Genomic DNA, 25,639 nt, shown 5'->3' on the forward strand with positions numbered 1-25,639 from the left:
CAGTCTGGAAAAGATAAAGCCGTAGAGATAGTAAACAGATCAGTGATTGCACGGAATTTTGGGTGGTGGCATTGAGGTGTTAAGAGGTGAGGCATGGGGAATTTTTTAGCTATTCTGTATGATACTATAATGATGAACGGAAAATACTACTTATTTATCAAAACTCACAGAAATATATGGCACAAAGAGTGAATATTAACGTGTGCAAATTAAAAAAAATAAATTATTTAAGAGGTCAGGGGATCCCAAGATGGAAAGCAGAATGTGACATTGTTGTGTATTATAAGTGCACGAAGCAACCTCATTGAAAAACATGGGGTAAAATGTGCTGATTCAAGTAACTTAGGAATGAGTGGAGTCTCTAAGACTAAAGGCAAAAGGAACTGAACATAAGCACTACTCTAGTTGATAACATTTCCCAACAGGTTAACAGTTCTGAAACCACAATATGCATATCCCAGAATTCAACCATTTAGTAAATAATGGGAGTTGATGTAAGCAGGGCTTCTCACTGTTAGAGTGGGAGGTTACAGATAACTGAAGGAGAGAGGTTAAAATGATGCACATGGCAATGAGTTAGAATTGGAGACTTTCATATGAATGCATGTTTAGCTTAATACAGATGTTTACATATAGAAATACCAACAGATATGTGTATATACACACACATATATGTCCTTATTCTGTCAGCTGAGAGGCCTGATAAGTAATGACACCCTGGCATGTCAATGAGCACAGTGGCACTCAATTCTTAGTTTCTAACATTCCCCACTGAGTGGAACTAAGGCTCCTTGGATAAATGGCTGATCCAAGAGCTGGGGCAAGAAATATATAAGATTAGCCTAAAGCATCTTTAGTGCCAGAAAGGAAGGTGAAAATTTGACCAACAAAATAAAGCAGTATCAGATTATAACACAAAGTACTATAATATGTGTAGTATAATACATAAAATATATACTGTATATTTACTATTATATAATAGTATAGTATGTGATATACATAATATATATGTATATAATATATTACACATGTATATGGTATACCATTATAATATATGATACATTTTGTGTATGTGTGTATTAGTATGTATCCATATTGATATGAAAAAATAAATAAGGGAAAATAGACAAATCTCCCATGCAGAAGAATTCCAAACCATTTATGTAGATACTCTGCCCTCAAGGAGGTGGAACTGAATCCCCGACTTCTTAAGTGTGGCTGTGCCTAGTGACCTCCTTCCAAAGAGGACAGTATGGGAAGAGGGAAAAGAAGACTACAATGGAGAAATCTGACAAACATGAGCTCAGCTAGGTGCTGAAGGCGAATCTCAACATCGCTAAGTCACACCGTTAACATGATGTGATGAGAACAATACCTCCTCTCTGTGTTCTTCCTCCAAAAAACCCCAACTGTGACCCAGTCTAATCATAAGAAAAACAACAGACAAATTCCAATTAAGAGACAGTCTACAAAATATCTGGATAGTATATCTCAAAAAGGTCAAGGTCATCAAAAACAAGGAAAAACTGAGAAAAATCACAGCAAAGAGTTTACTAAGCACACATGATGACTAAATGCAATGTGGTATCCTGGGTGGGTTCCTGGAACAGAAAAAGGGCATTAGGGAAAAACAAAGGAAATCTGAATTGAGTATTTTTTTAGCAATAATGTATCAATATTTATTAATTGTGATGTGTGCCATACTTGTCAGATAATAAGAGAAATAATCATAAGAGAAACTGAGTAGAGAGGATACAGGAACTTTCTGTACTGTTTTTGCAATTTTTATGCAAATTTAAAATGATTTAAAAATTAAAAGTTTATTTTTAAAAAGATAACTAACAGCCTTAAACTATCTGCTACTTAAAAATAATTTCAATATTTAGACCACAAAATAATTTTGAGTTTGCTGTGCATTCATGACTCTATCATGATGGCTTCATAATTAGTAGTTATTTGTTGTTTTACTAAATTCTATTTAAGAAATTATTACATTAGTAAATACAGTTAACAATGACAGCAGTGAAATAACCTTGAAGATAATCAGAGAAATTTGGCCAAATTACCCAAAGGTTTAGAATTAGCTTCGTGATGGTTATGTGTGAAACCTACCACATGGTGTATAATGGTTTCTATTATTGCTAGTTAAGGTGTGAGTGCTCGTATAATCATAATATGATATTTCATTACAATTCATAATGGAAACATATTTCTTTATAATTGAACCTTTTTTGTGTGTGAGAATCTTGTACAGCAGAGGGACTGAATATTTCAAGAACATAATGAAAGTTCAGTATAAAATTTTACAAAGGACCACACATTTGAAACATTGAAAGGGAAGCATACTATCTGGGAAAATAAATTACCAACCGGTTTTCTCTCTTGCTGGTCTCATAGGAGATACAGCAAGCTGAGAAAACTCACTTGTGCTCTTGCCAAAGAATCTCATATGTCAGAGTTTTCTCTTTTGATGTTCTGTAGGATTCTGTTTCAGTGAAAGAGGTCAAAATACACTGTCCTTATAAGCATGCAAGTGTGCATGCAATATAAAGGGGCAAATGTTAAAATGAAAGCATAAATTCAGAACACTTTCATCTCAGGATATTTTTCTATATTAGGCATTAAAGGTAAAATGCTCCCATATAAAAATATGAAATCAAGATTTTAGTATGCCTGTTCTAACAAGATTTATATGAGCTATTAATTGTATGCCAAACATCCAAACTTTCACACAAATCTAAATATAAGACCATTTTAAATGTAGAGTGTTAATATTGGATCACTTACCTTCCCCTCTGGGGATATCTGCTTAAAGATTCAAAATTCTTCAAAGTGATCAACATACTTAATAATTTTTCACAAAATTAAATTTGAATTAAATTGGACCTGATATATTGATGATGATGGAAAGGGCACAGATACACAGGAATCATCTATGCAGAGGTATTAAGTGAAACCCCGGATTGGATGTTATCATGGAGGGGAAAATCATAGCTAGAAGAAAGCCAAGCTCAGATCCTTACGGAAACCAATCTTTAAATGAAAGGGAAAAATAAAATAAAATCCAAAAAACAGAAAGAGCAATAACTTTGAGAATGGAATGAAGAGTCAAAATTCAAAGATCAGTTGCACTTCCTAAGTATGAACATTAATCCTTTGACTGTGTTTACTCATCTGTAAACAGGGAAAACTAATTGTTATTTCACTGTCTCAATGAGAATGTTAATGTAATGTATGTAAAATTCAGTTCATTGTACAAGAGGAACATTCAATAGGTGTTAGTTTCCTTCCTCATGAATACTTATTTTCTTGAAAAAGAAAATGACTCAATAGAAACCAATACAGAAATCTGAAAAAAAGTCATTACATAGTAGAACTCAGGGAAACAACATTGATCCTTCCAGAAAGACATGGTATTTGCACAGTACAACTTATGCAGGACCAACTTTACTCACAGCCATCAAATTTTTACTATAATCCCAATTTCCTCAGGGCTAGCTTTGACCTGACTGAAGGAGAGCCATGTTTAAAGAGTAAGGTGTGTTTCTAAACAAGAAGAGGATACCATAGCTTAAATTCAGAAATTCTTCAGAGGAACGTCTTTGTTGTCAATTACTTTCGGTCATTCTTTTGGTCCAATTGGAAAATATTCATCTAAAACTAACTTGAGAAAATTTAGAAAACCTAAATATATTAAAAGAGTCGAACTAAAGGAACTGGAAAAGAAATTAAGTAACACAATATGTCTGCGAAAAGGATATAAAAATTCTACTGCTCTTGGATTTGCTAAGTGCCTGTTTTCCTTTTAAAATACTTTTGGGAATAGGCAAAATCCAAAAGGTGTTTTACTAAGCACTTTTTCTGTTCATGAAGAAGTGTCCCACAGGAAATTTAATCTCCATGTTTCTGATACTTTCACACTTAACATCAAAGAATTATTTTGTGAGAGTTATTTGATATATTAAGAGGCTTTTTGAGCTTTTTTCCAAGCCTTTCAAATTGTTTTTCTTGGAAAAAATGTACTCACATATAACCAAGGGGAAACTAATTCATACACCACTAAGTTCAAATTCAGTTCAAAATTCTGATGCCAAATTATACAAAGAAAAGCTTTTCCTGGTTAAAAAAATAAAACTTCCTCCGTTAAAACATTTCAACTAAACACTCCCAGTTTATAGAGGATGTATATAAAATTCTCTTTATTGCTACCCTAATTTCATATATATCATTACTGAAAAAGGTAACTCCCATTTAATGGAAATGCATGTTCTAGTATACTGCTCTCATGAATTGAAGATGTATGAATAACTTCACACAATTTTGCAGAGAGTTCAAAGGGTGAATGGAAGAGAATGGAAGTCTTATTAGTCCTAGCTGGTTAAATCCTTGAAAGTTCTCTCCACCAGGAGCAAATAGATTTAAACTTCATTTTTAAAAATTGTTATAGCCTTGGATTTTTCTAATCTTTAACCCAGAAGTATCCAGACACCATCACCTGCTATCTGGACTACAGAAATAACCTAATAGTTGGTCTCTCTACATTTTGTATTCCCTCTGTTCACTCTATTTTTCATAAAGCAACCAGCTCTCTTATTCACCCCAAACCTTCAGTCCATTCTTCACAGAACAGTCAGTATTATTTTCTTAAAATTAAATTCTAATCATATCTCTAATCTACTTGAAGAATCAGTGACTTCTATAGACTGAATTTTGTGTCCCCCCAAAATTTATATGTTGAATCTTAATCCCCAATGTGATGGTATTTGGAGGTGGGGCTTGGGGTGGTGATTAGGCCGTAAGGCCACCCTCACGAATAGGATTAGTGCTTTTTATAAAAGACATGCCAGAGAGTTCCCTCATCCCTTCTGTCACGGGAGAACACTGTGAGAAGACAGGCTGTGAACCTGGAAGTGGGCTCTCACCAGACACCAAATCTACAGGTGCCTTGATCTTGGACTTTCCAGCCTCCAGAACTGTGAGAAACAAATTTCTGTTGTTTATAAGCCACCTAGTCTGTGGTACTTTGTTACAGCAGCCTGAATAGATTCAGACAGTGGTTGTCGATTTTCCAAGAAAAACAAAACAAACACTGAATTCCTTAATGTAGTCTACCCCTCCATTAAAATCCTGATCCTTGCTGACCTCTTTTGAAACAACCCATGAGGAAAGTTATTTCCAGACCCAGTGCCCTTGCACATGCTTTCCTCTTTGCCTGGATTGTGTCCACCCTTCCTTTTGGCCCAGTCAACCTCTACTCATTATTTGTGTTTTCTTACCAATCCCTCCTGCAGAGAAGCCTTCCTTCACCATCATGCATCTTGTTTTACATTCACTGAGCATCTTTTCAAGATACTTTAAAAAATTGTGAATCAAATTTAGAACTTTCAAATTTTTCAATAATCGAATTGAACTTAGCTCTTGAGCTCCATTTTGATTCATTGCAGAAAACAGTCTAATAACATCAAGATAAGCCAAAGTCATTTCTTCTTCTCTTTAAATAAACACCAGGCCTATTACCCTTCATTCTTCTTCTTCTGTGCCTATGATCTAACTCCCAGAGGGCTTGGCTCACATTCAGGTAATGAGGGTAGAAGATAACTGCTTTCACCTTCCTGGTGAAGTGATTCATTCCATTAGTTCTTTCTTTAGCAACTGCTAGTCTGTCTGTACCTTCCACAGTTCCACATGTTCACACAGACTGTTCTCAACACCCTTTCAGCCTCCATGGCTAAACATTTAGAGAAGTCTCTCTGCTTCCTGTCAAGATCTGTTTCTCAATAATATAAGAAATTTTAAATACTGCCAGTGCCATTGCAGTGTGTGTGTGTGTGTGTGTGTGTGTGTGTGTGTGTGTAGGAAGGTGTCCCAACACACCTGTCTAATAACAGCATGCAGCCATTTCTGTTCTACCATACTGACACAGAGTGGAAGTAATTTTTCTTTAAGGATTCCATCCTTCTTAGCCTTCACACTGAAAACAAAGGTCACTTTTGCTCTGGGATATCCACTAATTTATATGTAATACTATCTTTATTTCCAAAACCTGAAGCTGTACCCAGAGAGAATTGGGATATATGAATTCATCACAAGCATCAAACTCCATACAGGTAGTAGTAATATCTCTGCTAATCATCGGTTATTATCTCACATTTTGTTTCAACATATTTGAATATTTTTAATGTTTATTTCATTCAATAAACTGTAAGCTTCTTCACTGCATTCCCAGTATCTGATACAAATTCTAGCCTATGGTAAATACTTGATAATTGTTGAATTAATATACGTACTATGACAAATATTATAGAATTAGTTGCTGATGTATATATAATTAAATCAATATTTATAATACTTCATTGAGAGATCATAAAAATCAGAGTATATATGAAGCTTCTGTAAATATGTGTTGCTTTACCATTGTAGTGAATTTAATATTAATCCCAATTCTTTACTCCTTGCAGTTGCATTATAAATTCAGGACTTCATCATGGTCTTCTGGCAGGTAAAATGCACTTCTTTCTCCTTAGATTTTGGGCTTGGACATATGAGTGGCATTGAGCAAACAGCATTAAAGTAGTGATGCAAGAAGAGACTCAAAACGCATTTGAATTCTAGATTCCAGCAATGGAGAATATCTCCTATGATCAACCCTCCAGAGAAAACTATGAGCAGTGGATAGAATATTTAAAAACAACAACAACAAAACACCTTGGAGATGCTGGAGAGCAACCAAAGCAGAAAAAAACTTGAGAAAATCTACACCTGGAAGAAGGCAAAATAGTTGAGTGACTCTCTCCTTTTTATGGTCTTTTTCCCCCCACCAAGGACAAACCCAATTGGAGCTTTTAGGGTGGTTAAATTTTGGTTAGAAAATATGCAGTCTTATGAGCTTGATCAGTCAGAGCACAGAGTTCAGACAAACATAAGAACTGGAAATAAAGGAATAAATCCAAGAAAGGAAAGAGCCCAGGTGTAAAGCCCTAATTCTGTATATAAACTGCCAAAATTTCTGGGTGGCCCCTAACCATGCCCACACAGGGGAGACTCCAAGCAGCCAAACTAAGGATAAAAAAGATGAAGAGAGATTTTTAGCTTATGCTTGTGTCAGAAAAGACAGTGTTTGAAGCTTGAGTCCAATCACAAAGAACATTAAAAAGTCTAGAATTTCTACAACGTATCATTCACAAAATCCAACTAACAATCCAAAATTACTAGACCATTGAAGAAAAAAGAAAATGAGACCCATAATTAAGAGAGATGGCATCAATAGGGGCTTAACCTAAGATGACATAGGTGGAAATATTAAAAGAAAAAGACTTTAAAGAAACTGTTTCAGCTATATTCAAAAATGTGAATGAAAATACGTTCATAATGAGTATACAAATAGGAAATCTCAGCAAAGAAATGGAAACTATAAAAATTTTAGAACTGAAAAAATACAGGAAATAAAACCATCTCTGGATGAGCTTAACAGAAGATTGTAGATGACAGACGAAAGACAGAATAGAAATTGCCTAATATGAAGAACAAAGAAAAAATATTTACATACAATGTAGAATGCCTTAAAAAACTTTCAAACACAAGCTATTGGATTCCCAGAAAGACAGAAGAGAGAAAATGGAACAGAAAAATATTTAAAGAAAAAATTACTAAAATTTCCCTCCTGCATCCGATGGATCCATAAAATAGACTGGAACCTGTGTTAGTTCTCACTGCCTCAAACCTTAATATGGATTTCTTATTGGGAAGTTTGTCCCTTCTTTACAGAGCTCTATGCACATCTTTTCCTGGAGTTGGAGAAGCTGAAAAGGATTCAGGAGGAGACAGACTAGTTGTCAGCCAGGCCACCCCACGCCAGAAAGATAAGCTTGCAAACAAGCTACAACATACATGAATTACAAAAAAGTGCCTCATGACGCTGTCTCAGTATTCTAAGAGTCAGCAACATATGACCACTGATTCACTTTTCTTCTCCAAACTTTGCACAAGAAGGTCTCTTGTCACCCACTACAACTGGAACCATACAGGGAAAATAAATACAGTTCAGACTAGCTAAAGTGACACATCGTTGAGTCACCACCGTCCACTCCTTGTCAACTTGGCACCTAAACACATAACTTTAAACTCTGCTTAATTTCCAAATACAGGCGTGTTTCTGTCTAGCAGTATACAACTATGTTGCACACTATAAAAAATTGTGCTAACACTCTACCCAAAAGAGAATGTGAAGTTCCTTTTTTGTCTTTGGATGATGTTCATGCTTCTTCCAATTGATTCACACTCTGATTTTGATATCATGTAACTAAAATACTAGGGTAAAACATATACCTACTATTAACACATTATATGTTTTATGGTAAGAAAATGAGAGAAGGAAAGAAAACAAAATTATTTGGTTAATATATATAATCAGGCTTTCATGTCAAAGTAATGAAGAAATATTTATAATTATTGCAGTGTCCTTCACCGTGTGACACTTCCCAGTGTCCTTCAAAGCTGTTCCAGAGTAGAATAGAGTGCTGCAGCTGTCCACTTTCGAATGATGCCTAAACATCATGCAAAACCATCTGCAAATGAAGCTGAAACTTTTTTATTCTCAATTGGTTGCTCACAGGACACTCCCCATGAGAACACAGGTTTGAGGTGAGAGAAAGAAGATAGGGAAGCAGAAGTAGGAGTCATTGGCATCTGGCTCACTTCTCTATTCGAGTTAATTATGCGGTCTCTGCCCCTTCCCTTGTCCTCTCCTGCTTGAGCCCAATTTCACATATACCATTTCTATTTGATGGAGTGCTGAACGCATACCCAGCTTTTTGTCTTAGTGGATCAGATAACATCCAGCTCATGATGTGCAGCTCAGGTTGCCTGGAAGCTCAGCAGCCCATAGTTGAGTGTCCAGTCTCTGCTAAGGCTCAGTGGCAAGCCAGAAGCTGTTTCTCAAAGGGAGAATCATTATTATTATTAAGGATGCATGGCTTATCTCCAAAATCCAAACGTTTTTCACTGTGATTCACACACTCGGGCTAGCCAAAAGCTCCAGACAACATCACTCTCTTCCCCGTCAGCACAAGCACCATCAGATTTATCGGGTCATATGATACAAGTGACATAGCAACTTGCACAGGAGCCTGGACCTGGTTCAGAACCTTCTCTTGCTCTGCACCCCACTCAAAACTGGAAGCTTTTGGGGTCATTTGCAAAATGAGTGTGAGTGAAATGCCCAAAATCATGTCACATGTATATTGCCTCCAAAATCCAGAAGTCTACTAAGACTTGTGTCCCTTTCTAAGTGATAGAAGAGGCTACATGAAGCAACTTGTTCTTTACCTTGGCAGAAATATCATGACATACTCAAGACCACTGGACCTTTTGAAAATTTCACCAAGGTGGTAGATTCCAGAATTTTTTTGTGGTGCTTATTTCCCATCCTCTGGCATGCAAATATGTAGAATAGTTTCTACTTGCTGCTTACTGGGTCCAATAAGCATAATATTAACTATATAGTATTATGGACCAACTTGATGTCCTGTGGAACAGAAAAGTGACCATGGTCTCATGGATTATGGGATTATAGATTATAAGGTAGTGTTGGAGAGTGGACGTAGTCCTGTGGTAGGATAAGTGAAGGGGATATTGCTGCTCCTGTCACCTGGAAGCAATCCTCTCCCTAACACCTTTACTAACAGATATATAGAGAAAAATTATTCACCAGATCAATACTGCATACCAGATATAAGGGGATATGTTGATTTGATCCAAAAACAAAACCACATCTGGAGCAGCAGCTGTAATTGAAGTCACTACCTGCATAAGTTTGCAACAATCCACTGTTATCCTCTAAAGTCGATCTTTCTTCTTCACAGGCCAGATAAGTGGGTAGAATAGAAATGGGATAGAGATGACTACTACTATTTTTTGATAGTGTTACATTGTCTACAGTCCCTGCAGGAATGTGGAATGTGGTTTTTGGGGGGTTTTAGTGTTTTCAAAGGTACAGGCAGTTCTAATTGCTTCCACTTGGACTTTCCTACCAAAATAGCCCACATTCCACATGTCAGGGAACCAATATGGGGATTCTGCTAGGTGCTAAATATGCCTATTTCCATTACACATTCTGGAACTTGGAAAATAACCACAAAGTAGATCAGGGGACCCACTGGACCCATTTTGAGATGGATCTGAGCCAAAACTCCAGTGGTCATTTAACCTACATAAGTCACTACTGTGACTAGTGTAACACCATGATTTCCAGTAATTATTGAAAAGTTGGATTAATTTCCTTCACCTTAGTAAGAAACCACAGTTCCCTTTGTGGAAGGCCAGGAGTAAGATAAACAATACTTTTTTGGCAGTGCAGTGAGGTCTTTCCTCAGTGCAACCTGGCCTCCCCTCCATTCAAGAAGTTCTGGGCTGTGAAACGACTCAAACAATTATCAGAACTAAGTGAATTTGTCAAGGATGCAAGGTATAAAGACGGTATACAAAAATAAATTATATTAAAATATGTTAGCAACAAAACATTTAAAAATGAGGTGCCAGCCCGTGGCACAGTGGTAAAGTTCATATGTTCCACTTCAGCGGCCCAGGGTTTGCCGGTTAGGATCCTGGGTGCGGACATGGCACCACTTGGCAAGCCATGCTGTGGCAGGCGTCCCACATAGAAAGTAGGGGAAGATGGGCATGGATGTTAGCTCAGGGCCAGTCTTCCTCAGCAAAGAGAGGAGGATTGGCAGCAGATGTTAGCTCAGGGCTCATCTTCCTCAAAAAAAAAAAAATTTTTAAATGATTCCCATTCCCTTAAGATCCATTCATACACTTATCCCCCACATTTTGTTGATGTAAATTGGCAAAACCGTGAGATTCGTTTAGTGTGTATATTATCTCTTATATTGTTTTATCTCATTCTCTGGGCCTTGTTAGACTTCAGCTTACTTATAGGTCTACAAACAATGAGAGAAAATGAAGGTAGGTGCTGAGGAGAATGAGCAGTACCTTGCAAGGCAACTACCATAGGGAAGGTCATTACAACGTCTTTAGGCAAGGATTAATGAATTAACTGATAAATTGATTAATTCAATTTGTGTGGTATATAACCATCTATAGGAGCAGACTTTGGATCTGGGTTTCAGAAATCTCAGCCCTGTGATTAAAGAGGAAAAAGGTTTCTTTCAGGGAAGTCATAGGTGCTTTCAGGTCTCTTATGGGGACCTTTAGCTGGAAATCACAAGCACTGAGCTCATCATTTTCCCTGAAGATTTCCAGCTTAGGGGAAATCAACCAACTTACCCTATCATCTCCCTATTTTCGGACACGCAGACACACACACACAAACTTTCTTTAACAGCAAATACCTGGTCAATCAAAGACTGACCTTCAATAGGCATTTGATTACAATGTCCACAAGTAATAATAATTTGCACAACTGCATTGCCACTGAATGCCATGGGCTAGCAGTGTCCCCTTATCTATTTATAAAGAGTCATTCATGTCTAAATTTAATCTGATCAGATAACAAATTCCAAATAACCCAGAAACAATTCATACAACTCACGCCTAAGATTCTGCCCCTATGGAACTACTGTTATCAACAAATTCTATATTAGTCAGGGTATAACTAGAGAAGCAAACCACTAGAACAATTTGACCCTATGCAACTGTGGAAGCTCGTTAAACAATCTCTGGAATGCTTTTGTCTTCAAGCTTAAGTCTATGAGGCAGATAATCAAGAAGAGAAGAGGAATATAAAAACGGAGGAGAACAAGGACAAGCTGGAACCCACAAGTAACACAATCTGTATTAGTTATTTATCATTGCGTATAAAACTACCCAACACTTAACAGCTTAAAACTAAGTGGATAATTATTTATTATCTCCCACAGATTTGGTGAGTCAGAAATTCAGGAGCAGCTTAGCTGGGTCTCATTAAATTTTGGTCAGGTGTGGACTGGGGCTTCTGTCATGTGAAGGCTTAGTTGGGGTTGTAGTACCCACTTCAAGGATGGCTCACTCATATGGCTCAGTTTCTTGCAGGCTGTTGGAAAGAGAACTTATTTCCTCACCATATGATTCTCTTATGTTAGCTGGCTTTCCCTAGAATGAGTGATCCTAAGAGAGAGGGAGGAGAAAGTCAAAATGCCTTCTATGACTTAATCTCTGAAGCCATACACCACCACGTCTTCCATATTCTGTTTGTTAGAAGCAAGAATCTAAGTTCTGCCCACACGTAGGGGGAGTAGAATTAAGCTCTTTCTTTTAAAGAGAAGAGTGTCAAACAATTTTTGGAAATATTTTAAATCATAACATAAACTCACCAGCAATTCCACTGTTATGTATTTACTCAAATGAAAGAAAGCATATGTTCACAAAAAGGGATCTATAAAAATGATCATAGCAGTTTTATTCAAAATAGTAAAAACCTGGAAAGGGTTCATTCATCCATCAACAGGAAAATGGATAAATACACTGTTATATTCACACAATGTAATACCACTTAGCAATAAAAAGAAACTATTGATTATGCAAATATATGACTTCTCAAAAATATTATGCTAAACAAAACAAGACTTACACATTTGATTACTTATGTATGAATCCATGTATATGAGGTTCCAGAATAAACTAAACTATGCTACGTAAAAAAAATCAGGATGCTGTTTGTTTCAGAAGATTAGAAGATGAGAATATACTATGAAGTGGAATGAGGGAATTTTCTGTGGTTGTTATAAAACCCTATAACTTGATAGGGGTATGTTACACTCGTGTCTACATTTATCTAAACTCACAGAAAGGTATGCTTAATATTTGTATATTTCACTGTATATAAATTGTGCCTAAAATGTAAACAAATAAATTCTTGATAATGATATGCATTATCACATTTAGATGTGAAATATTCTGCTGTTTGTAACTTACTTTGACATACATAGAAATAAGATGGATCCATGGATGGAGAGAGAGATATAGGGTTGGATATATATGTAGGAGAGAAAATACAGCACAATATTAATAATGGAATATAAGTGGTGTTTAAATGGGTTTTCATTGTCCAGTTGCTCTATCTTTTTCATATGTTTGGAGTGTTTATATCAAAATGTTGGGGAAACATGTTTGAATGGTTTGGCTTGACCTCTTGTGATTCTTTCTTCACCATGAGAAAAGTGTGCCCTCATTCACCTTCCTGGTCTAAGGAAGATGAGGAGCATGTGGAGCAGACCTGACCCCAACCTGCAGCTTGGAGGCCAAACAAGCCAAACCCAGGCTAAATCAGCCACTCCTTATCTGCACTGAAGATGGAAGAGTGAGAATAAATGATTGTTGTTTTAACTCTCTGAATTTTGAGATAATTTGTTACATAACCTTATTGTGACAAGAACAAACCAAATTGCTGAAGTAATTATTTTTCCACATTATCACTCCATAGAAAAGCACTTAGATTTAAAAAATGCTTCATTACATGTTGTACAGAGGAAATTCACAGTGGTAAACTGTGCCTTACAGGGTCTAAAGTAGTGGAGGCATATAACAAGTGCATGGGCAAATGAGTAGTATGTATGAAGCTAGTGATATAAGCACATTGAGTATATTCCTGGGTTATAGAGTGGTTAGGCACTCCCTTTACTGCAAAGGAAAGCGAGCATCTGATAAGATTTGATTAAATTTAAAAGCAACCTATAATCGATTTTGGGATCGTTTAGGTAAGAGTGAATGGATGGGAGCTGGATCAAGATGGTGGAATAGGAAGATCCTTAGCTCACATCCTCCAATGGACACACCAAAACTATGACTACATATAGAACTATCACTGAGAACTACCTGAAGACTAGCAGAATAGATTTTCCACAACTAAGGATATAAAGAAAAATCCACGTTGAGATGGGTAGGAAGGGTGGAGACATGGTCTAGTCAGGACCTACACCCCTGGCATGGTGACCCACAAACAGGAGGGATATCACAACCACAGAGGTCCTGCCAGATGAGTGAGGGGCCTGAGCCCCACATAAGGCTCCCCAGCCTGGGGAACCTGCACCAAGAACATAAACACCTATAATGTCTGACTTTGAAAGCAGAGGGGCTTCATCCCTGAGAGTCAGAGGGCTGTAGCAAACTGAGACTATGCTCTTAAAAGGTGTGGATACAAACACACTCACTCCAAGTTGCAGCACATAGGCAACAGTTTGAGAAGTGCCTAGGTTATTCATGAAGGAGATGATTGACTAATTTTAGGGCATGTACCAAAGAGGCAGGTATCTGCCGGAACTTTCTCCAGGATGGAAGTGCTGGTGGGCACCATTTTTTTTTAATTTTTGCTTTCCTTCTGCCTACCTGATCTGGCCCTGGTGGGTACCATTTCTAATACCCTTCAATACCTTGCTAGCATGACTTGCCTCACCCCAGCATTTCTCTGTAAACTCACCCTGGCCAACATTCCTCCAAGCAGCTCCCACTCTGGAGAGTCAGATCCCATACATCAGCATGCCTGCAGCAATTATAGACCAGGCCAAACAGGAGGATGCACACAGCCCACACAGGGGACACACCTGCAGCACTTGACTTTGGTAACCAGAGGATATTACACTACTAGGCCCCACAGGACATCTTCTATATAAGGCCACCCCTTCAAAACCAGGAGATTTAGCTGATCTACTTAATACATGGAAACAAATACAGAGAGTTAGGCAAAATGAAGAGACTGAAGAATGTGTACCAAATGAAAGAACAAGACAAAAACCTCAGAAAAAGAACTAAATGAAATAAAGATAAGCAATCTACCCACTAAAGAGTTCAAAGTAATGATCATAAAGGTGCTTACTGAACTCAGGAGAAAAATGGATAAACACAGTGAGAACCTTAAAAAAGAGATAGAAAGTATATTAAAGAACCAATCAAAGCTGAATAATACAATAACTAAAATGAAAATTACACTAGAGAGAATCAAAGGCAGATTAGATGACACAGAAGAATAGATCAGTGATCTAGAAGACAGGGTAGTGGAAATCACCCAATCAGAAGAACAAAAGGAAAAAAGAATAAAAAAAACAAAGATAGCTTCAGGGACCTCTAAGACAACAGCAAGGATAGGAATATTTGCATTATCGGAGTCCCAGAAGGAGAAGAGAGAGAGAAAGGAACAGAAAACCTATTTGAAGAAATAAATTTCCCCAACTTGGCAAAAGAAACAGACATCCAAGTCCAGGAAGCACAGACTATCCCAAATAAGATGAATTCAAAGAGACTCACACCTAGATATATTATAATTAAAATGCCAAAAGTCAGAGATAAGGAGAAAATCTTAAAAACAGGTGGAGAAAAATGACTAGTTACATACAAGGGAACCTCCTTAAGACTATGTGCTGATTTTTCGTCAGAAACTTTACAGGACAGAAGAGAGTGGCATGATATATTCAAAGTGTTAAACAGAAAAAACTTACAATCAAGAATACTCTACCAGGTAAGGTTATCATTCAAAATGGGAGAAATAAAGAGTTTTCCAGATAAGCAAAAACTAAAGGAGTTCATCACCACTAAAGCAGCATTACAAGAAATGTTAAAGGGACTTCTTTAAGCAGAAAGCAAAGGCCATAATTAGAAATAAAATAAATTGTGAAACAAAACATCTCACTGGTAATGGCAAACATATAGTAAAGGTAATGGATCAATCTTCTATTAGCTAATTTAAAGGTTAAAAAACAAAAAGTAAAATCATCGGTATCTACTATAATTAGCTAAGGGATACAAAAAATAAAGAGATGTAAAATATGACATCAAAAAACATAAAACATGGGAGGGGAATAAAGATGTAGTGTTTTTTAAATGCACTGGAATTTAAGCAACCCTCAACTTAAAATAGACTGCTATGCACATAGATTGTTATATATGAACCTCATGGTAACCATAAACCAAAAATCTATAATAGATACACAAAAAATAAAGAGAATAGAATACACATACAACACTAAGGAAAGTCATCGAATCATAAAAGAAGAGAGTGAAAGTAGAAGAAAGGAACAGAGAATAACTACAAAAACTACCAGAAAACAATGACCAAAATGGCATTAAGGACATACCTATCAACAATTACTTTAAACATGAATGAACTAAATGCTCCAATCAAAAGACATAGGGTGGCTTAATGGATAAAAAATAATACTCATCTATGTGCTGCCCTCAAGAGACTCACTTCAGATCTAAAGATACATACAGACTGAAAGCAAAGGGATGGAGAAAGATATTCTATGTAAATCAAAATGAAAAGAAAGCTGAGATAGCAATACTTATAGCAGACAAAACAGACTTTAAAACAAAGACTATAACAAGAAACAATGAAAGGCATTACATAAGGATAAAGGGAACAATCCAAGAAGATAATATAACACTGGTAAATAACTGTGAAACAATATGGGACCACCTAAATACATAAAGCAAATATTAACAGACATAAAGGGAGAAATTGACAGCAATACAATAATAGTAGAGGATTAACACCCCACTTACATCAATAGATCATCCATACAGAAAATCAACAAGGAAATATTGGTCTTAAATGACGCATTAGACATTAGACGAGATGGGCTTAACAGATAGATTCAGAACTCCATCCAAAAACAGCAGAATACACATTCTTTTCAAGTCTACATGGAACGTTCTCCAGGATAGATCACATGTTAGGCCACAAAACAAGTCTCGACAGATTTAAGAAGATTGAAATCACATCAAGCATCTTTTTCGACCACAATGGTATGAAACCAGAAATCAATTACAAGAAGAAAACTGGAAAAAACACAAACTCGTGGAGGCTAAACAATATTCTACTAAACAGCCAGTGGGTCAATGACAATATCAAAGAGGAAGTCAAAATATACCTTGAGGTGAAAGACTTATACTCTGAAAACTATAAGATGAGGATGAAAGAAATTGAAGAAGACAGAAATAAATGGAAAGATATCCTGTGCTCATCGATTGGAAGAATTAACATTGCTAAAATGTCCATACTACCCAAAGCAATCTACAGATTCAATGCAATCCGTATCAAAATATCAATGGCATTTTTCATAGAACTAGAACAAAGAGTTCTCACATTTATATGGAGCCACAAAAGATCTCAAATAGCCAAAACACTCTTGAGGAAGAAGAACAAAGCTGGAGGTATCAGGCTTCCTGATTTCAAACCATGCTACAACACTATAGTAAACAAAATTGTATGTACTGGCAAAAAACAGACACTTAGACAAATGGAACAGAATGGAGAGCCCAAAAATAAACCCATGCATGTATGCTCAATTAATCTATGACAAAGGAGACAAGAATATATGATGGGAAAAAGACAGTCACTTCAATAAATAGTATTGGGAAAACTAGACAGCTAAATGCAAAAGAATAAAATTGGACCACTTTCTTATACCGTACACAAAAATAAACTCAAAATGGATTGAGAACCTAAATGTGAGACATGAAACCATAAAACTGCCAGAAGAAAACATAGATAGTCAGTTCTTTGACATTGATTTTAGAAAAACTCTTTTTGATCTGTCTCGTCAGGCAAAGGCAACAAAAGCAAAAATAAACAAATGGAACTACATCAAACTAAAAAGCTTTTGCACAGGGAAGGAAACCATCAACAAAAAGAAAAGGCAACCTACTGAATTGGAGAAGATATTTTTGAATGATATATCTGATAAGGGGTTAATACTCAAAATATAGAGGGAATTCATATAACTCAATATCAAAAAATCAAACAATCCAATTAAAAATGGGCTGAGGATCTGAATAGACATTTTTCCAAAGAAAATATACAGATGGCCAACAGATGCATGAAAAGATGTTCAACATCACTACTCATCAGGGATATGCTAATCAAAACTATGAGATATCACCTCACACCTGTTAGAATAGATATTATCAAAAAGACAACAAATAAAAAGTGTTGGCAAGGATGTGGAGAAAAGAGAAATCTCAAACACTGCTGGTGGGGATGCAAATTGGTGCAGTCATTATGGAAAACAGAATGGAGTTTCCTCAAAAAATAAAAAAATAGAACTATCATACCATCCAGCAATTGCACTTCTGGATATTTACCCCCTCCAAAAAAACACTAATTCGAAAATATATATGCACTCTTGAGATGATTGCAACATTATTTACAATGGCCAAGATTGAAGTAACCTAGGTGTCCATTGATAGACGAATGGATAAAGAAGATGTGTTATACATATGCACAACAAAATATTAGCTATAAAAATGAATGAAATCTCGCCATTTGTGACAACATGCATGGACCTTAAGGGTATTATGCTAAGTGACATAAGTCAGACAGACAAATACAAATACTATACGATTTCATTTATATGTGGAATCTAAAAAACAAAATAAGTGAACAAACAAAACAAAACAGAAACAAACTCATAGATGCAAAGAAAAAATTGGTGGTGGCCGGAAGAGAGGAGAATGAGAGGATGGGTGAAATAGGAGAAGGGGATCAAGAAGTACAAACTTCCAGTTACAAAATAAACAAGTCACATGGATGTAATGGATAGCACGGGAAATACGATCAGTAACATTGTAATAACTTTCTGTGGAGACAGGTGGTTACTAGACTCGCTGTGGTGATCATTTCATAGTGTATATCAATGTCGAATCACTATGCTGTGTACCTGAAACTAATATAATATTGTATGTCAACGGTACTTCAATTTTTTAAAAAAAGCAGTGAATGGATGGCCTTCCAATGTACCTTCATTATAATTTTACAATTCTGTGTCTATATTGTTGCTCAACTCAGAGACAGACCGCCTAAAGGAGTGCAATATTAAATTATATTCAACTACATGAACTGCAATGGCCAAGATGAGTCCAAACTGGAGAAGAATCTCTTAGGAGGTTTAGAGAGAAGAACGAGAAAGGAAAGCTGCTGATTTTGTTCATGTCCAGCAACTCACCCGACTACATTTAATTAGCCCTTCAAATTAATTTTGAAGAATTTTTCAATCATTTAATGTCCTCTCTCCCCTTCTTCTTCCAAAATAAAAACACTGGAAATAGACCATGAGCTGAAAAGTTGGAAAGTGCGTTTCTCCTCTCTCATTGTCCATTGAAACCAACACTCTTCTGAAGGCTTTTGGAGGGTCTGTGAGCAGTCACGACCTCGGCCCTTCCGCATCACCCCCAAGGCATGTGCGTCTAAATGGGCTCAGGCTCAGATAATCTGGAGTCCCAATGGCTCCTTCTCCTCGAGGGCAATCATTCTTCACCACTTGCAGTCTCTCAGCCAACTAATTGAAAATAAACAGGAGCATTTTTACTGCTGCAATAATGGTTGACCTTTGTACCCCAGCTCTTTTGTCAGTTTGGGGACAAAAAACAAGATTTTTAAAAATTTCTGTGTGCTTTATGATTCACATCCGCTGCTATAAATTCAACTGAGGGCCTCCTGAAAAGAGAAGGTCACTCAGGTCACCAATCCTTCCACCAGAGAAGGAGTTAAACCATAGACTGCAAGACAGAGCCGGGGTGGGGTCCTAGTCAAAATTATGAAGTTGAATTTCAGTGCCCTTCCCCCTGGCTTTTTAAGCCTTGCTGCTCTCCCTATGCTCTCATCCCCATCACTCTTGGTGTCTTTGTACACCTCCGAGACCTCCTGTGGTTCCCTGTCCACCAGCTGTCGGGCAAGCCCCTCCATTTCTGACTCCTTCCATGCCAGTGCATCCACGAGGTCGCCCTTTCCGACTTAGCTTTGCACTACACGTTCCATTGTTTCTTTTATTATCCACTGCTATAGAAACTCACAAATTAAAACGCATATATTTTTTAACTCTGAATAAATGCATACGTGTGGTGTAGAGGAAGGAATAGTTTGGAAATCAGATAGATGTGGATTCGAATCTGGGTTTAATCAGTAGCTATGTGATTTTTGAACAGATGTCAACTTCTTTGAACTGTATCTAAAAAAGAAAATAATATCTACTTCATAAGGTTATTGTAAATATTAAGAGTGATACTATATGAAATGCCCAATAAAGAGTATATTGGACCACAGTTTGATGGGAACTGCCTTATTAGCATCTTATAAGCATTTAGCTTACAATAAAAAAAGAAATGGTCGTCTTTGAAGACTTTTGCAGATACTTTCAATATTACATAATCCTAGCTAATACATGCATTAAAGTTTGCTCAAAAGTATTTCTTCAAGTTCTAATTAAATTGTCAGTGAAATAAATGATAGGAAGTCCCTTCTCAGCTCTGTTGATTTTCTAAGCACTAAATTAAAACTCCACTATCATTTTTGCCTCATGCTCATTAAGGTCATGATAAATTGACTATCATAAGGTAGAATTTAATTAAAGATAATGAGACAAAATATTTGAACAAATCACATTTTAAGTCTACAACATAATAGATGATGGAATTAAATTTGTAAATTGAAATTCTTTTTTACCTAAAACGTATGTGCTACCCAGCATATCTGGAAAGCACCATCGCAAACCATCAGGATGATTTCCTTCTATCACATGTGCATTGCCTTTGCCCACTGCTAATTATATTTTAGCAAAATATGAATCATGCATAAATTCTACACTGACTAGTTTTTAACAGGAGTTAAATCTGACTGAATTATCAATCTCCATGCAATTTGAATATCATTAGAACCAAAATTTGGAGGAAAACATCATGAAAATAAATATTTCAGATTCTCTTCTCTCTCTAGGTACAAATCCTTCACCCAAAACTTTTTACTCAAAAATTGAGAGTTAATAAAACATTCAATTCTGAGGAATATTATAATATATTTCCTTTTAGAGTTCCATGTATTTTTCATAGCTTTCAACATATTTAGGAAGTCACCTTTTTTTTTTAAGCCAATTTAATAATTTTGGAAATATTTATCTACTATTATGTAATCTACATGTTATGTTGTCTATATCTACATGTTATATTACTGTTGTGTAATCTGATAAATTAAAGCACTTATTTGATATATTCTAAAGACACTTTATTGTTTTTGATTGACAAGCAATATTAAGGTATAGAGTCATACCACTGAGTAAAAGGAAAAAATTCTAACTAGAAAACTTCTGGAGAAGTCATTCCATGCAAATCCTTTCCCTCTTAACATAAGAAAAAATAATAAAGTAATCAAATAAGCCTCAATACTTGGACATTTCAGGAGACTTAGATATGAATGAAATTTTCAACTATCTGAGCTTGATTTAATGTCAAATAAATCAAATGTCTATTTTGGGTAAAACACTGTGTTAAATGCTCAAAAAAGAAAAAGATAAGTAGGATACAGACCCTGCCCTTAATATTCAGAGATGTATAAACAAATATTCACAGTAGAAAGGAGACCAAATTTATCCCTGAAGTTCCACTGAACAATAGAAGATAAAGAGGCTGCATTATAAACTACAACTTTAAGGAGTAGAAGAGACGACTCTTTGAATTTTTTTTTTTTTTTTTAATGGGTGGTGTGGTTTCTGTTTTTATAGAGATCTTTAAAAATGTCTTATAAAGCATTCTGGAAACAAATGACTCCGTGGAATCGTTGTGAATGTCAATGACTGTAATGTGCATTAAAAGAATTATAATCCTAAGGACCAGAGGCAGTTATAGAAATGATTGCCCATAAACTAAATGGTCCCTCAATTGTATAACTTCTGAATTACCACATTTACTTTACCATCTCTTTCTTGTGTCACGCTGTTGGAAGTCTCTTTCTTTTGCTACCAAACAATTCTCCCACTTCCTTCTGGCATACCATTTATAATAGGCAAAAATTTGATAAATTTAGTATTATATTCTACCAATTTAGAATCTCAATTCTAGCCAAGAAAGAGAATCTATTGTGGTGGTTTGAGGGGTTTCTGTTTGTTTTTCAATATGGATCCCCCTACCTCCTCCTACTCCAAGTATTTCCGATTCAGAAGGTCCCAATTTAGGCATAAGGATCTGTTAATTTTTTTAAACTTCTTGGGTAATTCAGATCTAATCCACAACTGAGGGTTACTACTTGAGTTTTTGGGGTTTTTTGTTGTTGTTTAAAGGCATCTGCTTTAAAACATCCATACAAGATTTAACCCAAAAAGGAAAGGTGGCCTTTTTTGAGAACTTTTTAATTAATGTTTTCTTCCTATCCCTAAATTATTTCATTGTAACCAAAAATGCAGCAAGGGTATTTTCTTTTTAAAAGTCCTTGTTCATAGAATAGCAACCCCATCGTGTGGTATTTTGCTGAAATTGCTTCTAGAGGCATATTAGGTGTAAGTGTATTTTCATATTCAAAAGCAAATTTTTAAAATTCACTTATTTACTCATTCAACATTTATTGAGCAGATATTATATGGTAGGCATAAGACTAGGTGCCCAACAAAAAAATTCGAAATCAGTACTCTAATCTATTCGTACTTATGTTGAAATCTATGCAACATCAGAAAGAAAGATGGTTGACCCCCAAGACATTGATTAATACATACCTATTCAAATTACCAATCAGATTCTTTTAATTAAAAATCTATGATTTGTTGTAGTTTGAACTCCCTAAGAAGCTTGTTTACTCAGAACTAGAGCAAGGCTAGTTGATTGCTTTATCAGGATAACGTATTACCCCAACGATGGGGGCCTCTTCTAGTCCTTCCTCAGAAGATATTTGGTCATTACCCAGGGAACTCCCAGAGAACCTAACAGAGCAACAACCTTCAAAATTGTAACAGACACTGAAACCCAAACTGTCACTGGTTTTGATTTCTTTTTAACCGAGTCTTCCTTCAGTGCCTCCAAACATTTAAAAATAATATTTTTTAGGTAAATGACTTTACTATTACCAAAAGCCAGAAATATGCCCTGGGTTTGATTCTGATGTATAGATTATAAGAGGAAAAGGGTGATTCTTCAAAATTAGGCATTTGTGGTCTTTATTAACACAACATTACCATGATCTTCCATGCACAATTAATATTGAGCACAATGCTGTTTGTTAATGAGAACCAAAGCTCATAGACAAGACTATTGTCCTAACAAAGAATTTTTGCACATTTTCTTAAGTGCGTTACTTGATTTTCTTGCTAAAACAAGATCATTCCATAAAAATTGATGTTCTGGAACGTACATTTACCTTAAGAATTTTAAGGGAGTTTAAAGTTAGAAAACTAAAGATGCTGATTTTAAAATTCCCTTTTGTCGTTAACCACAGCTACAAACTCCCCAAAATGCTGCTGAATTTATGGTGATAATTACTCTTAATAACCATTATTTTCATTGCTTAAAGCCAGAGTTTCTGCTTAAAAAGCAGTGTGCGAATTGCATTTTATAGTCATAAAAACCCCAAAATTGAAATAAATATCAAATAATTCTTATTTCAAATATTTACAAGGGTATACTTTGGAAATTTAGCAGATACAGGAATAAATGTTTGAGGACTAGAGATTTTAGCTACAGACATGTTACTAAAGTGTTTACCAAGTAGCTGGCATTGAGTCCAAGAATTCTTCCAAAACAATTACATGCTCCAAAAGTGCAAACTATATGAATAGACCTGTCCTGTCCAATACAGTAACCACTAGCCACAAACAGATATTGAGTACTTGAAATATGGCTACTGTAACTGAGAAATTGAAGTTTTAATTTTATTTAATTTCCATTAATAGAAATCTTAATAGCCATATGTGGCCCATTGCTGTCATATTGGGCAGTGCAGGTCTAGAATCACATGCTGTGTGTCTGCCATTTTGTCTTTAATGTCCTTTCATCTCAGCCTTTCTCAGCCTTCTCTTTATGATATTCACATTTTTGGAAAATATATTTGGTGGATCATTTTTATAGTTCCTTCTTCTCACCTGAAAACTCTTTTCTAGAACTTATCTTTGCATCAAGTTTGTAAGGTGTTTTTAGATTTGTGAATCTTGAGAGCTTTAATACCAGTCATATCGGCAACCAGTCCAAAAAGGACATTACAAGAGATACAAGGATCCATAAAGGGATGTCTCTGAATATGGGAACTCTTTAAGTCAAGGAAGAGCAGATAGCGTACTCTGCAAGGACACTCCAAGGTCATGGGAGACTATGGAGTAGCTGTTGATGTAGAAGATAGGCAAAGACAGGAGCTGTGAGATCGAATAAATCCTCATCATACGCATAGGAAGGATCAGGTGACCTAGTGGAAGGAAACAAAGTAAGGAAATAATACATGATAGATCTCAACAGTTTATAACCTTAATAACGAATGGCAAGTGCTACAACTCTGTTATATGACTGGCTAGTATAAGGAGATACAACAGATATGTTAAAGTCATCAATGAAAATTATATCATTAATCATTTTTAATAGTATAGAAAGGCCAATAGGAATTTCTGTAAAAGTTAGAAAGTAGATGGAAAAAATCAAGAAATTTTTCATAGAGTAACAACAGGTGTCAATTGAAACAAACAAAACATATTGTATATATGGCTCTATGTGATTTTAACCGGTATTGTAAGAGGTTAGATTACGTTAAAAAGAAGTGATATTTGTAAAACTCCGTGAATATACTAAAACCCACTGAATTGTACAATTTAAAAGAGTGAATTTTGTGATATCTAAGTAATATCTTAATAAAGTTGCAACCAAGTAATATATAAAAATAAAAAAGAAATCTGCAGGGGAGAAAGGAGACCCTCTTTTCAAGGGAGGGTGGTTTTGGGAGTGGCGGGTTGAGGTGGAAATTTGGGAGAGCTGAATTTCTCTGTTCAATCAATGGAGAAGAAACATAAATGTTAACTGAAGGAGTCATCATGAAGATGACTTTGGATGAAGGGGTGAGAGGGATGGGTGAGATGAAGCCCTGCATACATGCAAGAGTGGGATCTGAGACCCCTCAAGGAGAGTGTCCCAAAAGGACTTTGTGACATAAAAAATACTAAAAGAGGATTTTCAAGTAGTTTACCATGGTATTTTCTGTGCGCTTGTCTCTTCCTTTCTCAGTCTTACAGTGCTTTAGTAAATGTTACATTCCTCACTAATTCTTTTCCATCAATATGGATTCTTTTGGGAGAAACTAAAAGGGGGCTATGTGTGGGTTGTTCAAAGCAAAAACAGACTATGTAGGGAAGCTGGAGTTGAGAACAAGAGAAATGCTGGAGTGTAAATCTCTAGGAATTAGCAAAAATTCCTGGGTGAATTAAGACTTTCAAAAACCGTAGATTGGTGAGGTTCAAGCTAAAATCTCTAAGTAGTGAAGGGGGGTCAGGGTAATATCTGGGATATAGGTGGTGTAAATAGAAAATTGCACTAAAGTAAATACACAATTGAATGAAAAGATGGAATTAGAAAATAGGAAGGCCCAGAGAAGGGTGGAAAGATCCAGAAGGCCCAAGAAAAGTAGATGGATTTTCTTGGATGGATGGTAGGAGGAGGGAATTTAGACACCTCTCTCTTTTTTCTCCTCCCTCATCTTTGAGAATTTGTAAGTGTTCTACGGCTCAGTGATGGAGGGCTAGAGCTCTTGACCAGAGTGCATGAGGTGCTTCAGGGTGCTTCACATGATGGAAGGATCAACAAAGACATCCCAGCTCTCTCTTTTTTATGCTCCACATCTGTGCCGACATAGGACAAGTGCACCAGGTCCCTTCAGCCTGCTCAGCCCTGCTGGAAGTGCTGCCTTCAGAGAGGTGTCTCTTCC

This window comes from Equus caballus, chromosome 20, assembly GCF_041296265.1.
Source record: "Equus caballus isolate H_3958 breed thoroughbred chromosome 20, TB-T2T, whole genome shotgun sequence".
Taxonomy (NCBI): domain Eukaryota; kingdom Metazoa; phylum Chordata; class Mammalia; order Perissodactyla; family Equidae; genus Equus; species Equus caballus.